Source organism: Erinaceus europaeus, chromosome 8 (genome assembly GCF_950295315.1).
Source record: "Erinaceus europaeus chromosome 8, mEriEur2.1, whole genome shotgun sequence".
Classification (NCBI taxonomy): Eukaryota; Metazoa; Chordata; class Mammalia; order Eulipotyphla; family Erinaceidae; genus Erinaceus; species Erinaceus europaeus.
The window spans coordinates 73804809-73817844 of record NC_080169.1 but is presented as its reverse complement, the minus strand read 5'-3'; the positions used below and the strand labels follow the sequence as shown (position 1 = coordinate 73817844).

General features: G+C 44.2%; 1 protein-coding gene across 7 annotated transcripts in view; it reads left to right on the top strand.

Annotated features, from left to right (window-relative positions):
• ATXN7L1 (ataxin 7 like 1) overlaps positions 1–13036 on the top strand; it is a 350136-nt gene that overhangs the window by 260864 nt on the left and 76236 nt on the right. Inside the window, exon 1 of one of the 7 annotated variants that reach the window (XM_060196386.1) lies at positions 4388–4499. The exons of 5 other annotated variants lie outside the window; for them this stretch is intronic. The gene's annotated coding sequence lies outside the window, so the exon portion shown is untranslated. Of the gene's footprint in view, positions 1–4387; positions 4500–5532; positions 5751–13036 lie in introns of those variants that run through there. One more of the 7 variants, XM_060196384.1, reaches the window with a different exon arrangement.

Below are 13036 nucleotides of genomic sequence, written 5' to 3'. Positions count from 1 at the left end.
TCTACTTCTTTGTTTTTTTTAATTGCACTGATACTGCTTATTTTGTTGTTTTGTTATGAAGTTAACTTTGGTTAACTAAACACTGCACACAGTTTAGTGTTTAGTGTTCAGGTGTACAAATTTATCCTTCAGCATCCATATATACTTAATTATGACCACCACCAATTTCCATTTACCACCATACAATAGACCCTTGTGTTCTCTTTTCCCAGCTCTCTTCTCCCCAATTAGAACTATTCTGTCCTCAAAATCCAAAAATTAGTTTGTTCATTTGCTTTCTTCTATTCCACATGAGTAAAAAAAAAAAAGTCATATGACATGATCTTTCCCTGTTTGATTTATTGCTAAGCATAATCCCCTCAAGGTCCATCCCTGTTGTCATAATTGGCAGAATTTCATTTTTTTTTTTGATAACTGAGTAGTATTTCCTTGTGCACATATACCAATACCACATCTTCATTTCCCATTCACCTATTGGTGGGCACTTGTTCTAGATCTTGGCTATTGAGGATAAAACTGCAGTGGATACTGTAGTGCATATATCCTTAAGAATTCATGTTTCCAGCTGGAATGATAACACAGTGGTTTGCACAACAGACCTTCCTGCCTGAGACTGGGAAGTGCCAGGTTCAATCTCCAGTACCAGCAGAAGCCAGAGCTGAACAGTGCTCTGGTAAATTATACAAAGAATAAGAATGAGAAGGAGGAGGAGGAGGAAAGGGAGTAGAACAAGAAGAGAACAAGAACATGTGGAGAAGGTGAGGAAGAATGAATGTTTCCATATAGCTAAGTCATATGATATTTCTACTCTTAACTTTTTTAATTTTTCTTTTTAATTTTTATAAATTTTTATATTTTCTTTCTAGTTTTTATTAGATATGACAGAGAGGATGGGGAGATAAAAAAAAGGGGAGAGAAAGATAGATACCTGCAGATCTGCTTTACTACTCATGAAGCATCTGCCCTACAGGCTAGAACCCTGGTGCTTGAGATTGATAATATATGCACTTAACCAGGTGAACCACTGCCAGGCCCCCTAACTTTTTTTTCTTTAATATATGAGACAGGGAGAAATAAAAAGCAAAGGAAAAGAGAAAGACAGAGAGAGAGATAGGCATGTAGCACTCCTTCACTGTTTGTTTAGCTTCCCCCTTGCAGATGTAGACCAGGCGCTTGAACCCATGTTCTTGAGCATTATAACATGTGTATGATCTACCAGCTGCACCACCTGGTCCCTACTCTTAATTTTTTTTAATTTTTTATTTATAAAAAGGAAACATTGACAAAACCATAGGATAAGAGGGGTACACACAATTCCCACCACCAGACCTCCGTATACCAACCCCTCCCCTGATAGCTTTCCTACTCTTTAACCCTCTGGGAGTATGGACCCAAGACCATTGTGGGATGCAGAAGGCTGAAGGTCTGGCTTCTGTAATTGCTTCCCTGCTGAACATGGGCATTGACAGGTTGATCCATACTCCCATCCTGCCTCTCTCTTTCCCTAGTGGGGAAGGGCTCTGGGGAAGTGGAGCTCCAAGGCACATTGGTGGGGTTGTCTGTCCTGGGAAGTCTGGTTGCATCCTGCTAGCATCTGGAACCTGGTGGCTGAAAAGAGAGTTAATATACATAGCCAAACAAACTGTTGGACAATTATGGAATAATTATTATTCCTAAATAATAATATTCCTAAAGGCTGGAATAGTGCAGATGAAGTGTTGGGGGGGGGCTCCTCCATTTTGTAGATAGCTAGTAGGCATATTTTAGTTATATTTCAAAGGGCCTGTAGCTATACTAGTGTTTTTTGTTTTGTTTTGTTTTGTTTTGTTTTTTGCCTGAGCCTGAAATCTGATATGCAGGTGAATCCTAATTATTGTCAGGGGAGATGATGTCATGGCTGGGAAAAGAACCAGAAAGCTGGATCAGGGAAGAGAGTAGCTCCCTAATATGGGAAAGGGGTATAAATATTACTGCAAACCCCATAGATTTGATGTGATCTGAGGCCCATAATTAGCTTAGGAGCCTGTGTGACCTCTACATCCCTCTAGATCTGAGCTCAGATTCCTACTCTTCATTTTTTGAGACATGTCCAGATTATTTTCCATAGTGGCTGGATCTGCTACTATTGTTTTTAGACCCAAGGTTCTAAGCTCCTCAAATGCCAAAGCAGCATAGTACTTCATCGTACTATCTTAAGTCAACCGCATGCTGAGGACCTAGGTCTCCTCCTTATTACCCAGATACCTTAAATGAAGAGAGATAGTTGAAGGAAAGCAGAGGAGGTGTTCCAGAAGGGACAGAGGGCTCTGGGAGAGCCAGCATGGGGCTACTATTCACATGTCTATCCTCCAGGTAATCCTGGAACTCCCAGCAAAACAGATACTAGGAAAACTGGTTACATTTATCTCTGCCGGGCCACCACCGGGCCTGCTGCCCTTTCATCTGTGTTTCTCCTAAGTATTGCAACATCCAGCAGGCCTCTTCTTACCAGGCTCCCGAGTGGGGGAAGTGTGCCTCTGAACCCTTGACCTAGGCCCCTGAGGACAAAATTCACAGCCTTAATTGAGTATTTTAAGACTTGACAACTGTTTCATACATTGTTCTTGCAATGTGTGAATGTATATTAATTTCGTTTTATATGGAGGAGCTGAGTCCAAAGGAACAAACATATGAATCTTGTTCTACTGTTTGTTATTGAGCCACATGATTCCCTGAAATATATGGCTCATCTAAGTACAACAACTTGTTAGCCACAAATATATACTAAACAAATGTAAGAATGAATATATTCCGAAACTTAAAAAAAATTTACATCTTTGGTCTTGGGAGATGGGAGCAGAGTCTCCTAGGTCAGAGTTGTGACTGAATGAGAACAGAGTCAGCTCCCTCCAGCAGGGGAGTTCAGGGGTTGGGTCACATTCCCCCCTCTCTGTGGGCCCCATTTCAAAGAAATTGTGGATGCTAGTTTTGCTTTGCCACTCAGAAACTGATTCACCATTCTGGGAAGAGGCTGTAAGATAACAGGAAGTTACGAACCCAGATACCCAAAGTCATCTTCTCCCTAAGTTAACTCACCTTCAGAGATTCCTTCTCATTATCTAGTGTTAGGTTGTCACACTGTTGTAGGAATGCACCCCTCCTGAGTCTGTGTTTCAAAGGCAGATAGGCTTGGCCTATGGTGTGCAGCCTCCTTTAAGATGGCACCATCTCTCTCTCCATCTGTAAATGCTCTATTATGGAGTTAGACTTCTGTCTTGAATAGTTTTTGTCTCTTAGAGGTTATATATATCTTAGAGGTTATATATATTCCTTATCCAGGATTAACTTAAGACTTTTTCAGGTTATATATCCTAGTAGAAGAAAAAGATGTCCAGAACACAGCCCACCACTGGGTTGATTTTTTTTTTCTCATTGTGGTAAAATTTATGCAACAAAATTTTATCACTTTCTTTTAGAAAATATTGTACATCTGACCAAGGAGATAGCACCACCAGACTGTAGCTTGGCTGATTTTCATGCATAAAGACATCAGAGGTTCCAGGTTCAATCCCAGCACCACCATAAACCAGAGTGAGCAGTGCTCTGGTTTAAGAAAAAAAATTTTTTTTTCATCAACCCCAAAAGAGGTATTCTTAAAAAAAATTTTTTTTTAATTTATTTGTCCATTTATTAATGAAAGAGAGCATTACTCTGGTACAAGGAATGCTTGGTTGGGATTGAACTCAGAACTCTCTTACTCTACCCACTGAACCACCTCCCATGCCACAAGAGATGATCTTTAAGCAGTAACTGATCTACTTTCCATATCCATGGATCTACCTGTTCTAGGTATTTTGTACTGTCACACATACACATGGTCTATTTGTGAAGCATTGTGGCTTTAAAACCAGGCTTTGCTCCCATCAACTGTCCCATCAATGTCAAGATAGACTTTCTAAGTATCCAGAATGAGTCAAATCTCTCAGCTTGAACTATTAGTCAAGACATCCCACAAAAGTCACTTCCAACTATTATAAAGGTGTTTCTACTCTTCCAACGCATGGTGGGCTCTGCCAGGTTCTGCCCATCAAGATGATGAGGGAAGTAGGGGATGGTGCTTGGGAGAGGCCCAAGGCTCCTACTGACCAGAACTGGCAACAGTCCTGTGATGGTTGATCTTAAATCTTGGAGGCAGGTCACCATCAACCAAGCTGCAGTCCCTAAGCCACACCTCACAGTGACTGCTCAGACGAGCTTCTAAAGATACCTTGTGTGCACGGTTCAGAAAAAGCCCAAGTTCCTATGCCAAATTCTGAATACAACCCTGATGGTTCCGGGCTTTTCTTTCTGCCTTTCCCTAATCGCATCTGGGCGTGCTCTCTTAAAGGGGAAGTGGTGCTTTCTGACTGGCCAGGGCCCGCAGCCAGCAGCCAGGAAACGTCTCCCAGGAGTCGTGTTTGCCCAGCGTGTCACTGGCTCAGCCTCCTTATCCATACGGCCAGGCTGCCTCCCCAGGATGTGTAAGTGTGAGTGCAGGGCACATTAGCCACACAGGATGGTGCGGGGCTGGGCCTAGGTCACAGCAGAGAGCAAGCTCCGGGCAGGCGGAGCATGTTGTCAGCCCACTATCTGTGCAGCAAGTTCAGGTTTAGCAGAGCCAGCACTCTCTGGGCTGTGGGAGAGAGCAGAGACAGGGCTGATGCGTGGAGTGGAGGAGTAGCTGCCTCCAAAAGAGGTCAGGAGTAGGAGGAGGCTGGGTTGGGGACCAGTCTATTTTGGACAGCCCTTATGGAGACGCATGCCTCGCTCGGGCCCTGGGCAGGAGTGAAGTGGAAAATTTCTCGGTGCACCTCCCACAGCAGCAGGAGGTCAGCTGAAATGAACCTGACCCGCCCATCACCCCTACTTCTCAGATCCATGTGCAGCTCCAACTGCACTTCATGCCTTTATCCACCCAACCGTTGTCTACCTTTTGTCATTTTCCCCCCATATGTAGTTTGTGTTAAGGAATGCTTCGGCTCTCTCTGACTGTAAAAGCTGGTTGATGCTTGCAACCCATATCTTGTTTGTTCTGCTGTTTGTCCACGGTCCTCTGGCCAATGAGTGCACATAGTGGGCCCCAAGTAAGTGTTGGTGGCCGGCCTGCTGGCAGGCTGAGTGACTCACTGGGATGACTGGCAGTGTGTCTGAACTGGCTTCTAGCTGAGCTTTGGTTTCCTGCATGCCCACAGTGAAGCAAAGGAGGGAGCTCACACATACTCAGGCACACAGTTAGTTACTAACTTGGTGCCACAAGTACGTGACAAGGGGAGGAAAATATGCTCTTGCTGTAGTTTCTGCCCTAGCTTTTGGCTTGGCGGGTGGTGATGCCTGGTCTTCAGTCATGTAAAGAGTTTTGTTTTCACTGAAACAATTCAAGTCTCCTAAAGAAGGGGGCAGAAGAAGGCCAGCGGGAGGGGAAAAAACGTGTGTCTCTGTACGGGTATATTGACAGGGCACCGCCACACCCTACTTCAAGACAACTTCCTGTTTGCCACTGCCAACTGCCACTCCAAGGAGAACAGAAATGGTTCCGTTATTAGTGACTGCTGCTGCAGGACCACGGCAGCCTGTGGAGTGAGTGGTTCTGAGTGATGCTGTGAATTGAGACCTTGCACCTTCTGTTGTAAGAGACGGTGGTCCCACACTCTTAAAACTGAAGGTTGAGACAGATGAAACCAAGCAACCACGGCCTCTTCTAACTTAGCCTGTGTGTGCGTCTATAGATTCTTGTAAGTGGAAATCATTTTCTCTCTCAAGGGCAGGGAGAAGACAGAGAGTTGTCCACTTGGGAAAGTTACCATGTATATGTTAAGAAGCTGCTTTTTAAGATCTTGGGGAAAAAAAGATTTTGGGGGGTTTCTATAAGGTGCCTACTGCAAGCCACCTTCCATGTGTTTTCTCAGTCCTCACAAAGTTCAATTCCTCTTCAACCATGGCAATAGTGATCACCTGTCATGGCAAGACCCTTAGCTAAGTGCAGGGAAGGAAACAACCAATGAGATACCTACTTCTCAGGTGAGTCCAATCACAGGACACCTAGACCTGTAAAGTCTTCAGTTACAACCTATGGTGTGTATTAAGACTGGTGACCTCAGTATATTTGAGGGACACCTGCCTGAGTGTCACCCTCTTTGTGTGGATTTACTGTTCCCATTTTATAGGTGAGGAAACTGAGACTCGGGAGTTACATGCATTGCCCAAGTCATAGAGCTAATAATGAATGCCCAAGCTGGGATTTGGACCCAGCTCTTTTGATCCCCCAGAACAGCAGCAATAGGCCTATAACCCCAGGGCCTCCCAACACCAGCAGGAAGCATGAGAATCACCTTGGAATTTCTGTGTAAATACTGATTTAGGGGCTCTGGCCCTGCTGTCCTGAGAAGGAGGTGCCCTCTACTGCACAAGGTGATTTCTGGTGTGTAAATGTGGCCTAGGCACTTTCTTTCCTTTTTTTTTCCCTTCTTAAATATTTCATTTATTTATTCATGGTGGGGGGAGTGCAGGGAGGGAGAGAGACCAGAGCACTGCTCAGCTCTGGCTTATGGTGGTGCTGGGAACAGACCTTGGACCTCAGAGCCTTAGGCATGAACATCCTTTGCAGAACTATTGTGTTATTTCCCCTATTTCCCCAGCTCCATGGCTTGGGCACTTTCCCTGTGTCATACATCAGGATCCTCTCTTTCTCCCCAAGGCATAGACCAGGCATTGGTGTGAAGGGGACAGGCTTTGGGTTTTCTCTTTTTATGTGCTAAGTTCAAGGCACTTGGGTATGTGTCACCGATGTTGTCTCAAGATGGTACTGGTTTTTTTTTTTTAAAGATGGTACTGTTTTATAGGGCTTATATATGGGGCGTCCTGGCTCACCTGTCTTCTCCCCAAAGACACCACTCCTACCTATGCCCCCTCTTTGCCAACTTTATTGCTGTCTGTGCCTGTTCCTTCGGTGGGTCAAGGATGATGTCAGCAGTGCCACCTTAAGGTAGAATCCTAAAGCTGGCACCCACTGCTTTTCGTGTAAGCTGGGATAGCACATTTTTTTTCTTAAATATTTATTTATTCCCTTTTGTTGCCTTGTTTTATTGTTGTAGTTATTACTATTGTCATCATTGTTGGATAGGACAGAGAGAAATGGAGAGAGAGGGAGACAAAGATAGACACCTGCAGACCTGCTTTACCGCCTGTGAAGCGACTCCCCTGCAGGTGGGGAGCTGGGGCCTCAAACCAGGATCCTTAGGCCAGTCCTTGCACTTTGCACCACCTGTGCTTAACCCGCTGTGCTACCGCCCATCTCCTAGCACCTATGTTTTTTTAAAATTTTTTTAAAAGATGTTTATTTATTTATTCCTTTTGTTGCCCTTGTTTTATTGTTGTAGTTATTATTGTTATCATTGTTGGATAGGACAGATTAAAATGGAGAGAGGAGGGGAAGACAGAGAGGGGTAAAGAAAGACACCTGCAGACCTGCTTCACCACCTCTGAAGTGACTCCCCTGCCGGTGGGAAGCTGGGGCTCAAACAGGGATCTTTACGTAGGTCCTTGTGCTTTGCACCATGTGTGCTTAACCCACTGTGCTACCACCTGACTCCCAGCACCTATGTTTTTAAGGTCCAGGAACTTCTGCAAAGGGTGTGGAGGTGGGTGTAGTAGAAGGTCACCTTAATTTAAGAAGTTAATACTATATAGTAGAACTCCTTGTCTATCTTCTCACTACTCAGGTGACTCAGGACACAATAAGAGACCTAACGCTAATAAGAGGATGGCTGTTCCTCCCCAGCCCCAGAGGCAGCAGCTAACCTCCTGCTAAGGAGCCTGTTCTCCATTCAGGGAGCTGAGCTGTTGGCCCACCTGGGATCTGATCCCCACCCTGAGGGATCCTCTGATGACAGATGGAGCTCTGCCTCAACAGTCTGTGTTATCACTGCTTTGTAACTCAGAGCTTAACACCTTCCTGGTACCAGCTAAGGAAATACTTATTTTAAAATAAATGAATGAGATTTGATTTTAATCCATACTTCATCTATTTTTTTTCATACTTCATCTATTTTTGTTCTTTGCCTTTTTCATTTAAGAATGTGTTGGTGGTATTACATGTTTTTATCTTTTTCTTTTTTTATGGACTTAAAAGTTTTAACAATTCACCCTATATCCTTTTTCCCATAATCTATCATATACATGTGTTTGTATATATTTCCAGTTATAATATGTGCATTCAGTGTTTTTATAATGTTTACATAGTATCTGTGATGTTTCACGTTTCTCTGTGGATCTGGTATACAGTCACAAACATTTCCTTAGACCAGGGTCATCCTGCTATGCGCCAACTGTGGTGATTTTACTATAGATCATTCAGGTTGTTTGTGATTATTTTTACTATTATCAACAGCATTGCTGAGAATATCTTTGAACTTTTTGGGAGGGAAGGTGGAGGAATATTAATTTGAGATCTGTTTTTCAAACTAAAATGACCAGATCAAAAGGCTGTGGATTTTTTTTTTTAGTTCCTATTATTATTATAAGGTTGCTATCCAGAAAAACATCATCCTTTGAAAGTCCCCTGGCAGTGTATACATATACTTGTACTGCCCCCACCCCCTCAAGTTTGTATTCATTGTAGTTTTCTCTTATAACAAAGTGAGGTATCTAGTAAAGACACCCCTGGAGGCACTGATGAAAATATATCAGGGCCCTGGAAAGTCCCTGGGACTACCCAAATCCACAGCAGTGGCAGTGGCAGATACCAGAAATTTTCACCTTCGTGTATATAGGAGAGCTGGAAGGAAGAGGCTGGGGGGTGGGTGGGAGTGGAGGAACGAGAGCAGGTGTGCTTCTAAAAGAGGAAGGAAAGAAAACTCAGTTATCTGGCTTGAGTCCTGTGTCCTGAGCCCACTCTGAAAGTTGAAGATGCTTTGTCAGGAACCATTGGAGAAGTCCTGTGACTAAAACATGGAATGAAGAGGAACAGCCCTCACCCCTATCTTAGGGTGTTGTGTTGGAAAGGTGTTGGCTCTGGGCGAGGCAGACCTGCATTCTCCTCCCCACTGGGATGTGTCTGACCTTGCTTTACAATCTCACTCAGCTTAAATCTCCCCCACTGATAACAGGGTGTCTACTCCATGAAGGTTGTGGAGCAGGTGACATGAAATTGCTAGCGAGTGAGTGGCTTGCCAGGTGCCTGGCACATAGTAGGCACTCAAGAAACACTGCTTCCCTTCCTGAATGAGTGAGCAAGAGTGGGCCTAGAGTGAGCAAGTGGTTCAGAAACAAGCCCAGAGTCTATTGGTGCTAAGAGCCAAGTTGGCAGGAGCAACAGAGGCCCACAACCACACTGGCTTTTGTCAGAGTGATGCCAACAGCATCTGCAGCCCAACAGTGAATAGTAGGTGAGGAAGAAGGAATAAGACCTAGTATAGGCTGGTTGGTGTTGGCTGCTCATGCCTTTAGGAACTTCCCCAGCTACTCAGGTCCTGGTGTTTTAGAAAGAGGATGGGCCAGGCGGTAGCGCAGCGGGTTAAGCACACGTGGCACAAAGTGCAAGGACCCACATAAGGATTCCAGTTTGAGTCCCCGGCTCCCCACCTGCAGGGGGGTCGCTTCACAAGTAGTGAAGCAGGTCTGCAAGTGTCTATCTTTCTCTTCCCCTCTCTGTCTTCCCCTTCTCTCTTGATTTCTCTCCGTCTTATCCAACAACAATGACAATAATAATAACAACAATGATAAATAACAAGGGCAACAAAAGGGAAAAGGCCTCCAGGAGCAGAGGAGCAGTGAATTCTTAGTGTAGGCACTGAGCCCCAACAATCACCCTGCCTGGAGGCAAAAAAAAGAAAAAAAAAAAAGGAGGCACTCTAGCCTAAGGAGGAAGTGAGCTCACTTAGACAGTGCTCCTGGCACAAGAACTACTTGGCTCGGCCTGAGTCACTTGACTTTCCTTGCTTCTGCCTTTATTCTCTCCCCTCCTGAGGAAAGCTGATTCAATATCCCTCCTCAAACCACCTCAGCCCTTTACTTAGTGTCAAACTATGCTTGTGCCAAAAGTGACCTAAACCCAGATTCTCACCCCAACTCCGCCACTTAGTAGCTGGTGACTCCAGGATTTTCCTTCCTCCTCCTCCTCCTTCCTTGTCTTTTAAAGATATTTTTTACTTATTACCTATAAGAGAGCAAGAAGAAAAGAATTTTATGCAAGACAGAGAGAAAACTAGAGAACCAAATGAGAGTACCACTCTGGTACATGCAGGGCTGGGGACTGAACCAGGAGCTTTAGGCATGCAAGTCTGCTGCTCTACCAGTTGAGCTATTTCCCCAGTTGCCAGGCTAGTTTCTTGAATCCTTGCTGAATTTCCATATCCAGAACTACCTGCGTAACTAAGAGGGCACAAGCATACAGTTAGGATGGGTCCTCCCTGGCTCTCTATGTATTGTGCTCCTCACCCTCCAACTCCAATTTATTTTGGAGCATGGTCCCTTGGAGTTCAGGGTTCCCCTTAGTAGAACATACCTGGGCTACAGTTACTAAGGCAGATAAAACCCATTGATAAAGCAGAGCCTGGCTAATGATTTGTCAAATACCTGCCCTCAAAGGTGGGGCAAAGGGAGAACTTGGCACCAGCAAATGAGGCAGTCAGAGGCCAGCTGTAGCCCAAGTGCATTTACACAACTGTCTGTGACTGAAGACAGGATTTATGGTGCTCAAAGTCTGCTGGGGGAGGACACTGGTCCCTCAAAAATCATACTGGAAAATGCCCAACTTTCTTTTTTTTTTTTTAATATTTATTCTCTTTTGTTTCCCTTGTTTTATGGTTGTAGTTATTGTTGTTATTAATGTCGTTGTTGTTGGATAGGACAGAGAGAAATGGAGAGAGGAGGGGAAGACAGAGAGGGAGAGAGAAAGACACCTGCAGACCTGCTTCACCGCCTGTGAAGCGACTCCCCAGCAGGTGGGGAGTCAGGGGCTCGAACCGGGATCCTTCCGCCAGTTCTTGTGCTTTGCGCTGCCTGCGCTTAACCCACTGCGCTACCACCCGACTCCCCCCAACTTTCTTTTTTTTAAATATTTATTTATTTATTTCCTTTTTGTTGCCCTTGTTGTTTTTACTGTTGTTGTGGTTATTATTGTTGGTGTTGTCGTTGTTGGATAGGACAGAGAGAAATGGAGAGAGGAGGGGAAGAGAAAGATAGACACCTGCAGACTTGCTTCACTGTCTGTGAAGTGACTCCCCTGCAGGTAGGGAGAAGGGGCTCGAACCGGGGTCCTTATGCCAGTCCTTGAGATTTGTGCCACGAGCACTTAACCCACTGTGCTACCGCCTGAGTCCCTCCCCCCAACTTTCTAAAAGTGGTCCAAGCAGCTACATTGGGTGTTGGCAGCCAGGTCAGCCATTCATGGGGCATCTGTGTTAATATTTTGAATACAGAACATTAACACTAAAAGGATGAAAATATCTCAGAGAAGCACAGGGAAGGTGAAGGTGATGGGGGGAAGAGTGATGAATTCTATACTGAAATGGAGTTGCCTGGATCATGGTAGATTTTTACCCGCAGAGAGCAGCAGGGAGAACTGTGAAGACACCAGAGCTGACAGATATTTTTTCTAGAATGCTGAAAACCCATTTCAGCAAACATGTTCTGTCTCCCCACCCCCACCACCACCACCCAACCACTGAGGCTTATTTATTCTTCTAGTTGTACCCTGGAGTTACACCTGAATGGTTACAGTGAACAGGTGGTCTCCCCCACCACCCCACTTATTTTTTTTTATTTTTATTTTTTATCAGACAGAGAGAAACGGAGAGGGAAGGGAGAAAGAGAAAGAAACACTTGCAAACCTGCTTTACTGCTTGTGAAGCTTTCCCCATGCAGGTGTAAACCAGGCATGAAGCTTTCCTCCTGCAAGTGGGAACCACCTTGAACCCAGGTGTTTGTGCACTGTAATGTGAGAGCTTAACCAGGTACACCACCACCTACCCCTGTCTGTCTGTCTGTCTATCTGCCTCTCTGTTTCTATCTAAAAGAAGAAGAAGGAGAAGAAGAAGAAAGAAAAGAAGAAAAAGAAGAAGAAGGAAATGGAGAAGAAAGAGAAGGAGGAGGAGAAGAAGAAGGAGAAAGGATTGCGTTATTTTTGTTTTTGTTTTGTTTTATTCATTGGACTTCGTGTCCCTAGCTCTGGACAGCAGAACTGGGGTTATGGCTGGTGCCTAAAAGATGCTGAAATATCTAAAAGGATTTTTCTTCCTGTCCTTAGGAAAGTCAGTTTTTCTCCTGAAATGCCCATATACATTGGGGAGAGTAGGGGCTCAAGCTGACTCTTCCAGACTCTCCCTATTTGCCGCAGTACCTACTGAAATTTTGAGGAGATCAAGTTCAAAGTTAAGGCCATGTGCTCTGAAGGCAGTCAGAGAACTAGCCCTTCTCAGCTCCGTGAATTTTAGCAACTCGTACCTCTTACCTTTGGTAAGCAATTCTTATCGAAGAAAAGCTTCAGTTTTCTAGCTGTAGCACAGAGATAATTTTAACACCTCTTTTAGGGCACTGTAAGAATTTAATGCTCAAGGATAAATCAAGTGTTTATTAGAGTGCCTAGAACATGAGAAAATCTTAATAAATTGTTATTGCTACTGGCCAAAGGACAGAAGGGATGACCCAAGAGGTTGCTAGTCCAAGATTAATCACAAAGGTTGTCATTGATGTATTGGTCACTTAATTGTACATGGGTGTTTTGACTAATTTTTCTGGTTTTGCTTCATTGGATAAGTAGCACTTATAGTCAGCATTAGCAAATGGATTTGTTAGGTTTTTCTGTCACAGTCTGGAAGAAAAAATATGTTGTGAGGGCTTTATACTATTGTATCTTTCATTTTAAGGACTGTACCTCAAGATACTCTAAGTCCCTTTTTAAGTAAATTGTAAAATGATACAAAGAGAGAGAAGACAAGCTAGATGATAAGTTGCTAATAAGAGCACAACTAAATAAACCAGGAGGGAGGGAGACAGCATTATGATTATACAAAGAGTATCT